This window comes from Phyllobates terribilis, unplaced genomic scaffold (assembly GCF_046119375.1).
Source record: "Phyllobates terribilis strain yellow unplaced genomic scaffold, ASM4611937v1 Scaffold_4__5_contigs__length_816908805, whole genome shotgun sequence".
In the NCBI taxonomy this organism is placed as follows: domain Eukaryota; kingdom Metazoa; phylum Chordata; class Amphibia; order Anura; family Dendrobatidae; genus Phyllobates; species Phyllobates terribilis.
In genome coordinates, this window is record NW_027362764.1 from 674,181,185 (window position 1) to 674,195,298 (window position 14,114).

General features: G+C 50.6%; 1 non-coding gene and 8 pseudogenes across 1 annotated transcript; all 9 read left to right on the plus strand.

Moving 5' to 3' along the window:
- The first annotated feature begins 5,379 nt into the window (after positions 1-5,379).
- Positions 5,380-5,499, plus strand: LOC141268211 (5S ribosomal RNA; annotated as a pseudogene).
- Positions 5,500-6,444: 945 nt separating this feature from the next.
- On the plus strand, positions 6,445-6,563 carry LOC141267219 (5S ribosomal RNA). Its single transcript, XR_012321230.1, has one exon. It is a non-coding gene; the product is annotated as a 5S ribosomal RNA (ribosomal RNA).
- Positions 6,564-7,184: 621 nt separating this feature from the next.
- LOC141269957 (5S ribosomal RNA) lies at positions 7,185-7,304 on the plus strand (annotated as a pseudogene).
- A 945-nt stretch (positions 7,305-8,249) lies between these two features.
- On the plus strand, positions 8,250-8,368 carry LOC141267354 (5S ribosomal RNA; annotated as a pseudogene).
- A 621-nt stretch (positions 8,369-8,989) lies between these two features.
- LOC141268909 (5S ribosomal RNA) lies at positions 8,990-9,109 on the plus strand (annotated as a pseudogene).
- A 945-nt stretch (positions 9,110-10,054) lies between these two features.
- Positions 10,055-10,173, plus strand: LOC141267355 (5S ribosomal RNA; annotated as a pseudogene).
- Positions 10,174-10,794: 621 nt separating this feature from the next.
- Positions 10,795-10,914, plus strand: LOC141268910 (5S ribosomal RNA; annotated as a pseudogene).
- Positions 10,915-11,860: 946 nt separating this feature from the next.
- LOC141269082 (5S ribosomal RNA) lies at positions 11,861-11,979 on the plus strand (annotated as a pseudogene).
- Positions 11,980-12,600: 621 nt separating this feature from the next.
- Positions 12,601-12,720, plus strand: LOC141267821 (5S ribosomal RNA; annotated as a pseudogene).
- Positions 12,721-14,114: the final 1,394 nt, after the last annotated feature.

The window sequence follows — 14,114 nt, forward strand, 5'->3', positions numbered from 1 at the left end:
GCTCAAAGTCACTGGCAACCATCTCAGCCTCTTCCTTCATTCACCCCTGGACGTCTCGCTCCGCCCCCAAGTTACGGGTCCAGCTTGCTCTTTCTGTCACATTACCGCGATGAAGGGTTTAACCTGCAGGAGACCCTGCGCCGAGACATTTTTGAAGACACCTGATGCGGCGGGTGAATCACTGCAAAACAAACCACACCTGTAGGGACGGCACAGCCTTTGCATGGACCCTTCGGAGCCCGCCCCGTCACGGCCAGATTGCTCGCCACCAAGCGTGTTACAACTCTCCTGTTAGTTTTTTTTTAGTTTGCTGGTCACATGACCATTTTGCCTATTTAATCCGGCTCCGCCCTCCTGGCTTTGCTGGACTTCATTTGCATTTACTACTGTTGAGCTAGCTTGTTGCTCTGTTGCCGTTCTCTGTTAGTTTTGCTTGGTCTTCTGACCCCTATGCCTTTTTGTTGTGTGTTTGTCTTTGACTGCTACTATTTCTGCTAGGAGGTGTCCAACTTTTCCCAGTCCCTAGATCTTGTAGGGATCCCTCCCTCACATCTATAGGTCTGCGTTCAGACTAGCCGAGGACTTTAGCGGGTCTGATCGCAGGATCAGGTTCCCCGTTACGTCGTAGGGATCTAGTTTAGTTCTATTGTAGGGATAGATCTCCTTTCTTTCCTTAGTCTCTGTAGCAGATCATAACAGTAATTCCAGCCATTAAAAAAAAAAAAAAATTCTCTAAGAAAAGACCTCCAGTTTTCCATCATGGTCTCGGTGCAAGATTTGGCTCAACGCTTGCAGGGACTCTCTCTGGAGGTGACCAAGCTCCTACAACACGTGAGTAGCTGTTCTGGAGCGCATTTTGTGGAACCTAAGGTACGTCTGCCTGATCTATTTTTTGGCAAACAACAAGATTTTTTTTCTTTTAAAAATGCTTGTCTATTATATTTTCGTTTGAGACCCGGATCCTCTGGTGATGAATCACAGCGCATAGGGATCATAATGTCACTTTTGCGCAAAGATCTTCAGGGATGGGCCTTCTCTCTCCAACCTAGTGATCCGTGCTTTAGATCAGTGGATAGTTTTTTTTCTGCTTTGGGTTTGTTGTACGATGATCCTGATCGTGTCTCATCTGCTGAGTCTGAATTAAGACGTTTGAGGCAGGGATCAGGTAATGTGGAAAAATATTGTTCTCACTTCCGTCGGTGGTCTGCCCAGGTGCGGTGGAACGATTCTGCTTTGAAAAGCTTGTTTCTTGCAGGGCTATGTGAAAGGGTAAAGGATTTACTGATTGCTTATCCCACACCTGGAAACTTGCAGGAGGCAATGCAATTAGCTATACGGGTGGACAGGAGACTGCGTGAAAGGGTTAATGAGAGCAAATCCTCTGCTATGTCAGCTTCGAGTCCTGAGAGGTTCTGTGCTGACAATAGAGAGCCGATGGCACCCCGCTCTCAGGAAAAAGACCGCCAACTTTCTGAAGGCTTGTGTTTCTATTGCGGAAATTCTGGTCATTTTATTAAGAGCTGTGTGCTTCGTAAGAAGAAAGAAAAAAAAATGGTCAGTCATGCTCGTATTGCCTGTTTAAATTCTAAGGGAGTATTCCTATCTGCCACTACTGCTGCTCAGGATGAATTAATTGAATTTCGGGTATTTGTGGATTGTGGATCTACTCTGAATGTGATTGATGGGGGATTCTTGGAAAAACTTAGATTAGAACCTAAAACTTTGTCATCCCCTATTGCTGTGGTTTCTGTCGATGGCTCTCCCTTGAAGAGTGTTACTCACAAGGTCTGTGAATTTCCCCTCACTATTAATGGTATTCATCAAGAGAATTTGGATTTGGTGGTATTGGATAATTTGCCTTCTCCAGTAATATTGGGGTTACCCTGGTTAAAATTGCACAATCCTGTACTGGATTGGTCTACCAATGAATATTGGATAATTTGCCTTCTCCAGTAATATTGGGGTTACCCTGGTTAAAATTGCACAATCCTGTACTGGATTGGTCTACCAATGAAATTAAGTCCTGGAGCCCTAAGTGTTATGACAAGTGTTGTAACGGGCGCATTGCTGCTGTGGATAGAGGGGAATTGCCTGTACCTATTCAGGATTTTTGGAGAGTTTTTTCTGAGGAGGAGTCGCAGGTTTTGCCTCCCCATAGAGACTATGATTGTACCATTGAATTTGTCCCTGGCGCGACTCTTCCTAAGAGTCGTTTATTTAATCTTACTATTCCTGAAAGAAAGGCTTTGGAAGAATACATACAGACAAGCTTGGCCGCCGGTCACATTAGGCCTTCCAAGTCTCCTGTAGCTGTTGGATTTTTTTTTGTAAAAAAAAAAGATGGCGGTTTACGTCCTTGTCTGGACTTTCGTGAGATTAATAAAATTACTGTACGCAATCCTTACCTACTGCCATTGATTCCTGATTTATTTAACCAGTTAGTGGGGGCCAAGTGGTTCTCTAAAATTGATCTCCGGGGGGCATACAATTTGTTGCGCATGAAGGAGGGTGATGAATGGAAGACTGCTTTTAACACTCCTGTGGGTCATTTTGAGAATCTGGTTATGCCTTTTGGTCTCACCAATGCTCCAGCATTTTTTCAGAATCTTATTAATGATATCCTTAGACCTTTAATCGGCAAAAATGTGGTTGTGTATTTGGATGACATTTTGATTTATTCGCCGGATCTGGAGTCTCATTGGCGGAGCGTACGTGAGGTATTACAGTTATTAATGGACAATTCGCTTTTTGCTAAGCTGGAGAAATGTGAGTTCGCTGTACAGAGAATTAGTTTTTTGGGCTACATTATCTCCAGTGAAGGTTTTGAGATGGACCCGGTTAAAGTTCAAGCTGTGCAGGAATGGCCTAGACCTATTGGTTTGAAATCGATACAGAGGATTTTGGGTTTCACCAATTATTACAGAAAATTCATAAAAAAGTTTTCTATTATTGTCAAACCGCTGACCGATCTCACCAGGAAAGGTGCTAATGCGGTTCAGTGGACTTCTGAGGCCATTGAAGCTTTTGTGTTTCTAAAGGAGAGGTTCACCTCTGCTCCCATCCTTATGCAGCCTGATGTGACTAAGCCGTTTTTGGTTGAGGTTGATGCTTCTTCGGTGGGGGTTGGTGCGGTGTTGTCTCAGGAAAACAAAGATGGAGTACATCCCTGTGCCTTTTTTTCAAAAAAATTTTCCGAGACTGAACTTAATTACGATATTGATAATCGGGAATTGCTGGCGATTAAACTCGCATTTGAACACTGGCGTCATCTCTTGGAAGGTGCTGAATTTCCCATTCAGGTTTTCACTGATCATAAAAATCTGATCTATCTTGATGCTGCCAAGCGCTTGAATGCCCGTCAGGCTAGGTGGGCACTTTTTTTCTCGCGGTTTAATTTTTCCGTTACTTACATCCCGGGTACCAAGAATGTTAAAGCGGATGCTTTGTCTCGCAGCTTTTCTCCCATGGTCGGTGTTGAGGAGGAAGAGGAGACCATTTTACAAGAAGGTGTTGTGATTGCTGCTTTGGACTCCGTTTTGGAGGATGAGATTCTTAAAGCACAGGAGAATGCCCCATCTAACACTCCCCATGGGAGGTTGTTTGTGCCTAGGACCTTTAGGAGAGATTTGTTTGTTGAGTGTCATGAGTCTCGGTTGGCAGGTCATCCAGGAATTTCTGAGACCAAGAGACTTGTGGGTCGCAGTTTTTGGTGGCCTGGATGGCAGAAGGAAGTCATTAAGTGGGTGCGCCAATGTACTGTGTGTGCAAGATCCAAGTCTTCGCATGCTCCTGCTGCGGGGTTGCTTTGCCCTCTGGAGGTTCCTAGTGCACCTTGGACACATCTGGCTATGGACTTTATTACTGACCTTCCTCCCTCTGAAGGTTTCACGGTCATCTGGGTGGTCGTGGACCGTTTTAGCAAGATGTGTCACTTGGTTCCCTTCATCAAACTGCCTTGCGCTAAGACACTCGCTAAGGCCTTTGTCAAGGAGATTGTCAGACTACATGGTGTTCCTACTGACATTATTTTTGATAGGGGACCTCAGTTTGTGGCTCGTTTTTGGCATGCCTTTTGTGACAGGTTGGGAGTTCATTTGTCGTTTTCATCCGGATATCATCCTGAGTCTAATGGCCAGACAGAAAGGAAGAACCAGGATGTTGAGCAGTTCTTGCGTTGTTTTGGGGCAGACAATCAAGAGGGGAGGTCTGAGTTTCTGCCACTTGCTGAATTTGCTCTTAACAACCATACATCCTCTTCTGCTGGGTGTTCGCCTTTTTTTTGTTGTTCTGGGAGACATCCGTCTTTTGGGTCATTTTCCAAATTGGTTTCGGCTGTGCCTGAGGAGGAGAGTTTTTCCAGTGATTTGGAGAGAGTTTGGACAGATGTGCGTGGTAATCTTCAGGAGGCTAACAAAAAATATAAGAGGTACTTTGATAGGAAATGGCAAGAGATTTTGTTTGCGGTTGGTGACATGGTTTGGTTGTCCTCTAAGAATCTGCGATTGAGGATTCCTTCTAAAAAATTGGGTCCCAAGTTCGTAGGGCCCTTTAAGGTACTTCAGATAGTTAACCAATCTGCTGTTAGGCTGGAGGTTCCTACGTCCTGGAGGATTAATCCGGTGTTTCATGTTTCTCTGTTGAAAAAAGCTGATGTGTCGGATGGTGACGCCTCTGCCACTGTTCCTCCGGTGGTGGAGGACGGGGAATATGAAATTTCCCGCATCCTAAATTCTAGACGGTATAGAGGGAGTTTGCAGTATCTCGTCGCTTGGAAGTGTTTCGGACCTGAGGATAACTAATGGGTGAGAGCGGATTATGTTTCTGCCCCCAGACTTGTCCGAGCGTTTCACCGGAGGTTTCCTGGTAAGCCTGGGCCTAGGGGATCCGGAGGATCGTCTTAGAAGAGGGGGTACTGTTACAACTCTCCTGTTAGGTTTTTTTTAGTTTGCTGGTCACATGACCATTTTGCCTATTTAATCCGGCTCCGCACACCTGGCTTTGCTGGACTTCATTTGTATTTACTACTGTTGAGCTAGCTTGTTGCTCTGTTGCCGTTCTCTGTTAGTTTTGCTAGGTCTTCTGACCCCTATGCCTTTTTGTTGTGTGTTTGTCTTTGACTGCTACTATTTCTGCTAGGAGGTGTCCAACTTTTCCCAGTCCTTAGATCTTGTAGGGATCCCTCCCTCACATCTATAGGTCTGCGTTCAGACTAGCCGAGGACTTTAGCGTGTCTGTTCGCAGGATCAGGTTCCCCGTTACATCGTAGGGATCTAGCTTAGTTCTATTGTAGGGATAGATCTCCTTTCTTTCCTTAGTCTCTGTAGCAGATCATAACAAAGCGATCCTGAGAAAGGCTGGCCGGGCGATGGATCGAGCAGAGTCTACTGGCCATTCCACCTTGGATGTGCCTGATCTCGTCTGATCTCGGAAGCAAAGCAGGGCTGGGCTCGAACAGTACTTGGATGGGATACCTCCTGGGAACACCGGGTGCTGTAGACCATTTTGATGACGTTTTGCCCTACTGCCCAGCTCAGCTAGCATGGAACGGCTCCTTGCCGGACACTGACCTTAAGTAACTTAGATGATGGAAGCCCCAAGGCCTCTGAGCCAGTTGGCAGCTAAGTACGCTACCCCGCCGCCTTCACGCAGGCCTGACACCGAGCTCCTTGCCACGGCTAGGAGTGCTTATTGACTCCGCAGTTCGCCGTGTGGAAATGATGGCGTTAAAAGCACCCGGGGCCGTGAAGGGGCCAGGCTTTCAGCAGGTGCCCAGGGAAGGTTTTGGATGCCGGCCGCCTAGCGAGGGCTAGCAGAAGTAACATGTTTCTCTGCAAAGAAGCTTGTGTAACCAAGCCAGACGGCTGACAAAGAGCTAACCTCAGTGCAAGGAAGGCAAGGAAGGTGCGGAAGGAATTGGGGAGGGAGGGTGGTGATTCCTGCTAGGGCCCTGAAATCATAAAACAGGCAGTAGAGTCTGACGCATGGTGATGGAGAGGTTGTAGGGGCAGATAGGGGGTGTTGTCACGTGCGAGCACGTGTGCATGCTGGCTTGTGTGTGAGCGTGCGCTTCCTAGGTGTGGCGCGCTGCAGACAGTCAAAGGGATTGTTCCCTTTCATTAAAAGTTAATCCCCGGCTGCAGGCTATTAGAAAGCAACTAACCGCGCTCCACTCACCCTACCCGGGTCTACCGGTGGGTCTCGCCTCTGCTCCCGGCCTGTGGCATTGGCCGTGAAGCCGACGTTCCATCGACAGCGCTTCAGCCGATCAGTGAGCTCAGCGGCTCTGAGTGGGGCCTTCTGTCTACAAGACCTTTTAAGGAAGCCAGCAAAAAAATTGAAGAGAAGGGAAAGCACAAAAGGACCTGGTCTTGCTGAGCACTGGAAAGGGCAGCCGGCAGCCAGACTTCAAAGTAGAAAAGCAGCAAGAGAGAGAGGCTTGTCTCTGCCTACGGCCACACCACTCTGAACTCGCCCAAACTTGTCTGATCTTGGAAGTTAAGCAGAGTCAGGCCTGGTTAGTACTTGGATGGGAGACCACCTGGGAATGCCAGGTGCTGTAGGCTTTTGCTTTTTCCTTCCTTCAACCAGCAGGGGGCACTCTCTTCTATGCCTTTTTTCCATTCCCTTTCACAAGTGCACACATTCATTCTCTTTTCTTTTTTTCATTTGCTTTCTCTCTTGCGCTATTTCATCTCTGCAAAATACTAGCATCCTTCTGATCACCGTGGGCCTCCAGCATTGTTGCTTCTTATCTTTTAATACTAGGCTCCTTTTCACCAGGACCAGCGTCTCCCGTGTGGCTGGAGGCAACAACCGGTAACCCCAAGCAGAAGACCTTTGCAGGCAACACGACCCTCCACCCTGAAGAGCAGCTCAAAGTCACTGGCAACCATCTCACCCTCTTCCTTCATTCACCCCTGGACGTCTCGCTCCGCCCCCAAGTTACGGGTCCAGCTTGCTCTTTCTGTCACATTACCGCGATGAAGGGTTTAGCCTTCAGGAGACCCTGCGCCGAGCCATTTTTGAAGACACCTGATGCGGCGGGTGAATCACTACTAAACAAACCACACCTGTAGGGACGGCACAGCCTTTGCATGGACCCTTCGGAGCCCGCCCCGTCACGGCCAGATTGCTCGCCACCAAGCGATCCTGAGAAAGGCTGGCCGGGCGATGGATCGAGCAGCGTCTACTGGCCATACCACCTTGGATGCGTGTGATCTCGTCTGATCTCGGAAGCAAAGCAGGGCTGGGCTCGGACAGTACTTGGATGTGATACCTCCTGGGAACACCAGGTTCTGTAGACCATTTTGATGACGTTTTGCCCTACTGCCCAGCTCAGCTAGCATGGAACGGCTCCTTGCCGGACACTGACCTTAAGTAACTTAGATGATGGAAGCCCCAAGGCCTCTGAGCCAGTTGGCAGCTAAGTACGCTACCCCGCCGCCTTCACGCAGGCCTGACACCGAGCTCCTTGCCACGGCTAGGAGTGCTTATTGACTCCGCAGTTCGCCGTGTGGAAATGATGGTGTTAAAAGCACCCGGGGCCGTGAAGGGGCCAGGCTTTCAGCAGGTGCCCAGGGAAGGTTTTGGATGCCGGCCGCCTAGCGAGGGCTAGCAGAAGTAACATGTTTCTCTGCAAAGAAGCTTGTGTAACCAAGCCAGACGGCTGACAAAGAGCTAACCTCAGTGCAAGGAAGGCAAGGAAGGTGCGGAAGGAATTGGGGAGGAAGGGTGGTGATTCCTGCTAGGGCCCTGAAATCATAAAACAGGCAGAAGAGTCTGACGCATGGTGATGGAGAGGTTGTAGGGGCAGAGAGGGGGTGTTGTCACGTGCGAGCACGTGTGCATGCTGGCTTGTGTGTGAGCGTGCGCTTCCTAGGTGTGGCGCGCTGCAGACAGTCAAAGGGATTGTTCCCTTTCATTAAAAGTTAATCCCCGGCTGCAGGCTATTAGAAAGCAACTAACCGCGCTCCACTCACCCTACCCGGGTCTACCGGTGGGTCTCGCCTCTGCTCCCGGCCTGTGGCATTGGCCGTGAAGCCGACGTTCCATCGACAGCGCTTCAGCCGATCAGTGAGCTCAGCGGCTCTGAGTGGGGCCTTCTGTCTACAAGACCTTTTAAGGAAGCCAGCAAAAAAATTGAAGAGAAGGGAAAGCACAAAAGGACCTGGTCTTGCTGAGCACTGGAAAGGGCAGCCGGCAGCCAGACTTCAAGGTAGAAAAGCAGCAAGAGAGAGAGGCTTGTCTCTGCCTACGGCCACACCACCCTGAACACGCCCAAACTTGTCTGATCTTGGAAGTTAAGCAGAGTCAGGCCTGGTTAGTACTTGGATGGGAGACCACCTGGGAATGCCAGGTGCTGTAGGCTTTTGCTTTTTCCTTCCTTCAACCAGCAGGGGGCACTCTCTTCTATGCCTTTTTTCCATTCCCTTTCACAAGTGCACACATTCATTCTCTTTTCTTTTTTTTATTTGCTTTCTCTCTTGCGCTATTTCATCTCTGCAAAATACTAGCATCCTTCTGATCACCGTGGGCCTCCAGCATTGTTGCTTCTTATCTTTTAATACTAGGCTCCTTTTCACCAGGACCAGCGTCTCCCGTGTGGCTGGAGGCAACAACCGGTAACCCCAAGCAGAAGACCTTTGCAGGCAACACGACCCTCCACCCTGAAGAGCAGCTCAAAGTCACTGGCAACCATCTCACCCTCTTCCTTCATTCACCCCTGGACGTCTCGCTCCGCCCCCAAGTTACGGGTCCAGCTTGCTCTTTCTGTCACATTACCGCGATGAAGGGTTTAGCCTGCAGGAGACCCTGCGCCGAGCCATTTTTGAAGACACCTGATGCGGCGGGTGAATCACTACTAAACAAACCACACCTGTAGGGACGGCACAGCCTTTGCATGGACCCTTTGGAGCCCGCCCCGTCACGGCCAGATTGCTCGCCACCAAGCGATCCTGAGAAAGGCTGGCCGGGCGATGGATCGAGCAGCGTCTACTGGCCATACCACCTTGGATGCGCCTGATCTCGTCTGATCTCGGAAGCAAAGCAGGGCTGGGCTCGGACAGTACTTGGATGTGATACCTCCTGGGAACACCAGGTTCTGTAGACCATTTTGATGACGTTTTGCCCTACTGCCCAGCTCAGCTAGCATGGAACGGCTCCTTGCCGGACACTGACCTTAAGTAACTTAGATGATGGAAGCCCCAAGGCCTCTGAGCCAGTTGGCAGCTAAGTACGCTACCCCGCCGCCTTCACGCAGGCCTGACACCGAGCTCCTTGCCACGGCTAGGAGTGCTTATTGACTCCGCAGTTCGCCGTGTGGAAATGATGGTGTTAAAAGCACCCGGGGCCGTGAAGGGGCCAGGCTTTCAGCAGGTGCCCAGGGAAGGTTTTGGATGCCGGCCGCCTAGCGAGGGCTAGCAGAAGTAACATGTTTCTCTGCAAAGAAGCTTGTGTAACCAAGCCAGACGGCTGACAAAGAGCTAACCTCAGTGCAAGGAAGGCAAGGAAGGTGCGGAAGGAATTGGGGAGGAAGGGTGGTGATTCCTGCTAGGGCCCTGAAATCATAAAACAGGCAGTAGAGTCTGACGCATGGTGACGGAGAGGTTGTAGGGGCAGAGAGGGGGTGTTGTCACGTGCGAGCACGTGTGCATGCTGGCTTGTGTGTGAGCGTGCGCTTCCTAGGTGTGGCGCGCTGCAGACAGTCAAAGGGATTGTTCCCTTTCATTAAAAGTTAATCCCCGGCTGCAGGCTATTAGAAAGCAACTAACCGCGCTCCACTCACCCTACCCGGGTCTACCGGTGGGTCTCGCCTCTGCTCCCGGCCTGTGGCATTGGCCGTGAAGCCGACGTTCCATCGACAGCGCTTCAGCCGATCAGTGAGCTCAGCGGCTCTGAGTGGGGCCTTCTGTCTACAAGACCTTTTAAGGAAGCCAGCAAAAAAATTGAAGAGAAGGGAAAGCACAAAAGGACCTGGTCTTGCTGAGCACTGGAAAGGGCAGCCGGCAGCCAGACTTCAAGGTAGAAAAGCAGCAAGAGAGAGAGGCTTGTCTCTGCCTACGGCCACACCACCCTGAACACGCCCAAACTTGTCTGATCTTGGAAGTTAAGCAGAGTCAGGCCTGGTTAGTACTTGGATGGGAGACCACCTGGGAATGCCAGGTGCTGTAGGCTTTTGCTTTTTCCTTCCTTCAACCAGCAGGGGGCACTCTCTTCTATGCCTTTTTTCCATTCCCTTTCACAAGTGCACACATTCATTCTCTTTTCTTTTTTTCATTTGCTTTCTCTCTTGCGCTATTTCATCTCTGCAAAATACTAGCATCCTTCTGATCACCGTGGGCCTCCAGCATTGTTGCTTCTTATCTTTTAATACTAGGCTCCTTTTCACCAGGACCAGCGTCTCCCGTGTGGCTGGAGGCAACAACCGGTAACCCCAAGCAGAAGACCTTTGCAGGCAACACGACCCTCCACCCTGAAGAGCAGCTCAAAGTCACTGGCAACCATCTCACCCTCTTCCTTCATGCACCCCTGGACGTCTCGCTCCGCCCCCAAGTTACGGGTCCAGCTTGCTCTTTTTGTCACATTACCGCGATGAAGGGTTTAGCCTGCAGGAGACCCTGCGCCGAGCCATTTTTGAAGACACCTGATGCGGCGGGTGAATCACTACTAAACAAACCACACCTGTAGGGACGGCACAGCCTTTGCATGGACCCTTCGGAGCCCGCCCCGTCACGGCCAGATTGCTCGCCACCAAGCGATCCTGAGAAAGGCTGGCCGGGCGATGGATCGAGCAGCGTCTACTGGCCATACCACCTTGGATGCGCCTGATCTCGTCTGATCTCGGAAGCAAAGCAGGGCTGGGCTCGGACAGTACTTGGATGTGATACCTCCTGGGAACACCAGGTTCTGTAGACCATTTTGATGACGTTTTGCCCTACTGCCCAGCTCGGCTAGCATGGAACGGCGCCTTGCCGGACACAGACCTTAAGTAACTTAGATGATGGAAGCCCCAAGGCCTCTGAGCCAGTTGGCAGCTATGTACGCTACCCCGCCGCCCTTCACGCAGGCCTGACACCGAGCTCCTTGCCACGGCTAGGAGTGCTTATTGACTCCGCAGCTCGCCATGTGGAAATGATGGCGTTAAAAGCACCCGGGGCCGTGAAGGGACCAGGCTTTCAGCAGGTGCCCAGGTAAGGTTTTGGATGCCGGCCGCCTAGTGAGGGCCAGCAGAAGTAACATGTTTCTCTGCAAAGAAGCTTGTGTAACCAAGCCAGACGGCTGACAAAGAGCTAACCTCAGTGCAAGGAAGGCAAGGAAGGTGCGGAAGGAATTGGGGAGGGGGGGGGTGATTCCTGCTAGGGCCCTGAAATCATAAAACAGGCAGGAGAGTCTGACGCATGGTGACGGAGAGGTTGTAGGGGCAGATAGGGGGTGTTGTCACGTGCGAGCACGTGTGCATGCTGGCTTGTGTGTGAGAGTGCGCTTCTTAGGTGTTGCGCGCTGCAGACAGTCAAAGGGATTGTTCCCTTTCATTAAAAGTTAATCCCCGGCTGCAGGCTATTAGAAAGCAACTAACCGCACTCTTCTCACCCTACCCGGGTCTACCGGTGAGTCTCGCCTCTGCTCCTGGCCTGTGGCATTGGCCGTGAAGCTGACGTTCCGTCGACAGCGCTGCAGCCGATCAGTGAGCTCAGCGGCTCTGAGTGGGGCGTTCTGTCTTCAAGACCTTTTAAGGAAGCCAGCAAAAAAATTGAAGAGAAGGGAAAGCACAAAAGGACCTGGTCTTGCTGAGCACTGGAAAGGGCAGCCAGCAGCCAGACTTCAAAGTAGAAAAGCAGCAAGAGAGAGAGGCTTTGTCTCTGCCTACGGCCACACCACCCTGAACACGCCCAATCTTGTCTCATTTTGGAAGCTAAGCAGAGTCAGGCCTGGTTAGTACTTGGATGGGAGACCACCTGGGAATGCCAGGTGCTGTAGGCTTTTGCTTTTTCCTTCCTTCCACCAGCAGGGGGCACTCTCTTCTATGCCTTTTTTCCATTCCTTTTCACAAGTGCACACATTCATTCTCTTTTCTTTTTTTCATTTGCTTTCTCTCTTGCGCTATTTCATCTCTGCAAAATACCAGCATCCTTCTGATCACCGTGGGCCTCCAGCATTGTTGCATATTTACTTTTAATACTAGGCTCCTTTTCACCAGGACCAGCGTCTCCCGGGTGGCTGGAGGCAACCACCGGTAACCCCAAGCAGAAGACCTTTGCAGGCAACATGACCCTCCCCCCTGAAGAGCAGCTCAAAGTCACTGGCAACCATTTCACCCTCTTCCTTCATTCACCCCTGGACGTCTCGCTCCGCCCCCAAGTTACAGGTCCAGCTTGCTCTTTCTGTCACATTACCGCGATGAAGGGTTTAGCCTGCAGGAGACCCTGCGCCGAGCCATTTTTGAAGACACCTGATGCGGCGGGTGAATCACTGCTAAACAAACCACACATGTAGGGATGGCACAGCCTTTGCATGGACCCTTCAGAGCCCGCCCCGTCACGGCCAGATTGCTCGCCACCAAGTGATGCTGAGAAAGGCTGGCCGGGCGATGGATCGAGCAGCGTCTACTGGCCATGCCACCTTGGATACGCCTGATCTCGTCTGATCTCGGAAGCAAAGCAGGGTTGGGCTCGAACAGTACTTGGATGGGATACCTCCTGGGAACACCGGGTGCTGTAGACCATTTTGATGACGTTTTGCCCTACTGTCCTGCTCGGCTAGCATGGAACGGCGCCTTGCCGGACACCGACCTTAAGTAACTTAGATGATGGAAGCCCCAAGGCCTATGAGACAGTTGGCAGCTAAGTACGTTACCCTGCCGCCTTCACGCAGGCCTGACACCGAGCTCCTTTCCACGGCTAGGAGTGCTTATTGACTCCGCAGCTCGCCGTGTGGAAATGATGGCGTTAAAAGCACCAGAGGCCGTGAAGGGGCCAGGCTTTCAGCAGGTGCCCAGGGAAGGTTTTGGATGCCGGCCGCCTAGCGAGGGCCAGAAGAAGTAACATGTTTCTCTGCAAAGAAGCTTGTGTAACCAAGCCAGACGGCTGACAAAGAGCTAACCTCAGTGCAAGGAAGGCAAGGAAGGTGCGGAAGGAATTGGGGAGGGGGAGGGTGATTCCTGCTAGGGCCCTGAAATCATAAAACAGGCAGGAGAGTCTGACGCATGGTGACGGAAAGGCTGTAGGGGCAGATAGGGGGTGTTGTCACGTGCGAGCACGTGTGCATGCTGGCTTGTGTGTGAGAGTGCGCTTCCTAGGTGTGGCGCGCTGCAGACAGTCAAAGGGATTGTTCCCTTTGATTAAAAGTTAATCCCCGGCTGCAGGCTATTAGAAAGCAACTAACCGCGCTCTACTCAACCTACCCGGGTCTACCAGTGAGTCTCGCCTCTGCTCCCGGCCTGTGGCATTGGCCGTGAAGCTGACGTTCCGTCTACAGCGCTGCAGCCGATCAGTGAGCTCAGCGGCCCTGAGTGGGGCGTTGTGTTTCCAAGACCTTTTAAGGAAGCCAGCAAAAAAATTGAAGAGAAGGGAAAGCACAAAAGGACCTGGTCTTGCTGAGCACTGGAAAGGGCAGCCGGCAGCCAGACGTCAAAGTAGAAAAGCAGCAAGTGAGAGGCTTGTCTCTGCCTACGGCCACACCACCCTGAACATGCCCGATTTCATCTGATCTCGGAAGCTAAGCAGGGTTGGGCCTGGTTAGTACTTGGATGGTAGACTGTAAAATAATACTCTTCCTGTATTATTTTTTTCTACTAAGGACTTCTCAAAGTATCAATATCACGATATTCTTATAAAAAATGTATCTATTTATTCTTGGATTGTCCATTAAAAAGAATCAGATTGCAGCAGGTACATACAATAATTAGTTATAAAGTAATTGTTCATTTGTCCATAATTAGCTTAATTGTTGAGATTCACCCATCTTTCCTTGGATCCTGGCTGGTAAATCATGTCTTTGTCCAGCATGTGTCCAGGCCTACATGTCATCTGCTTCTCAGCATGAAGATTCTGTGTCTTGTGGGGTGGGCAGAGCAAGAGAGCCCCCCCTTTCTGTACCATGGGCTTTTATAGCCAGTC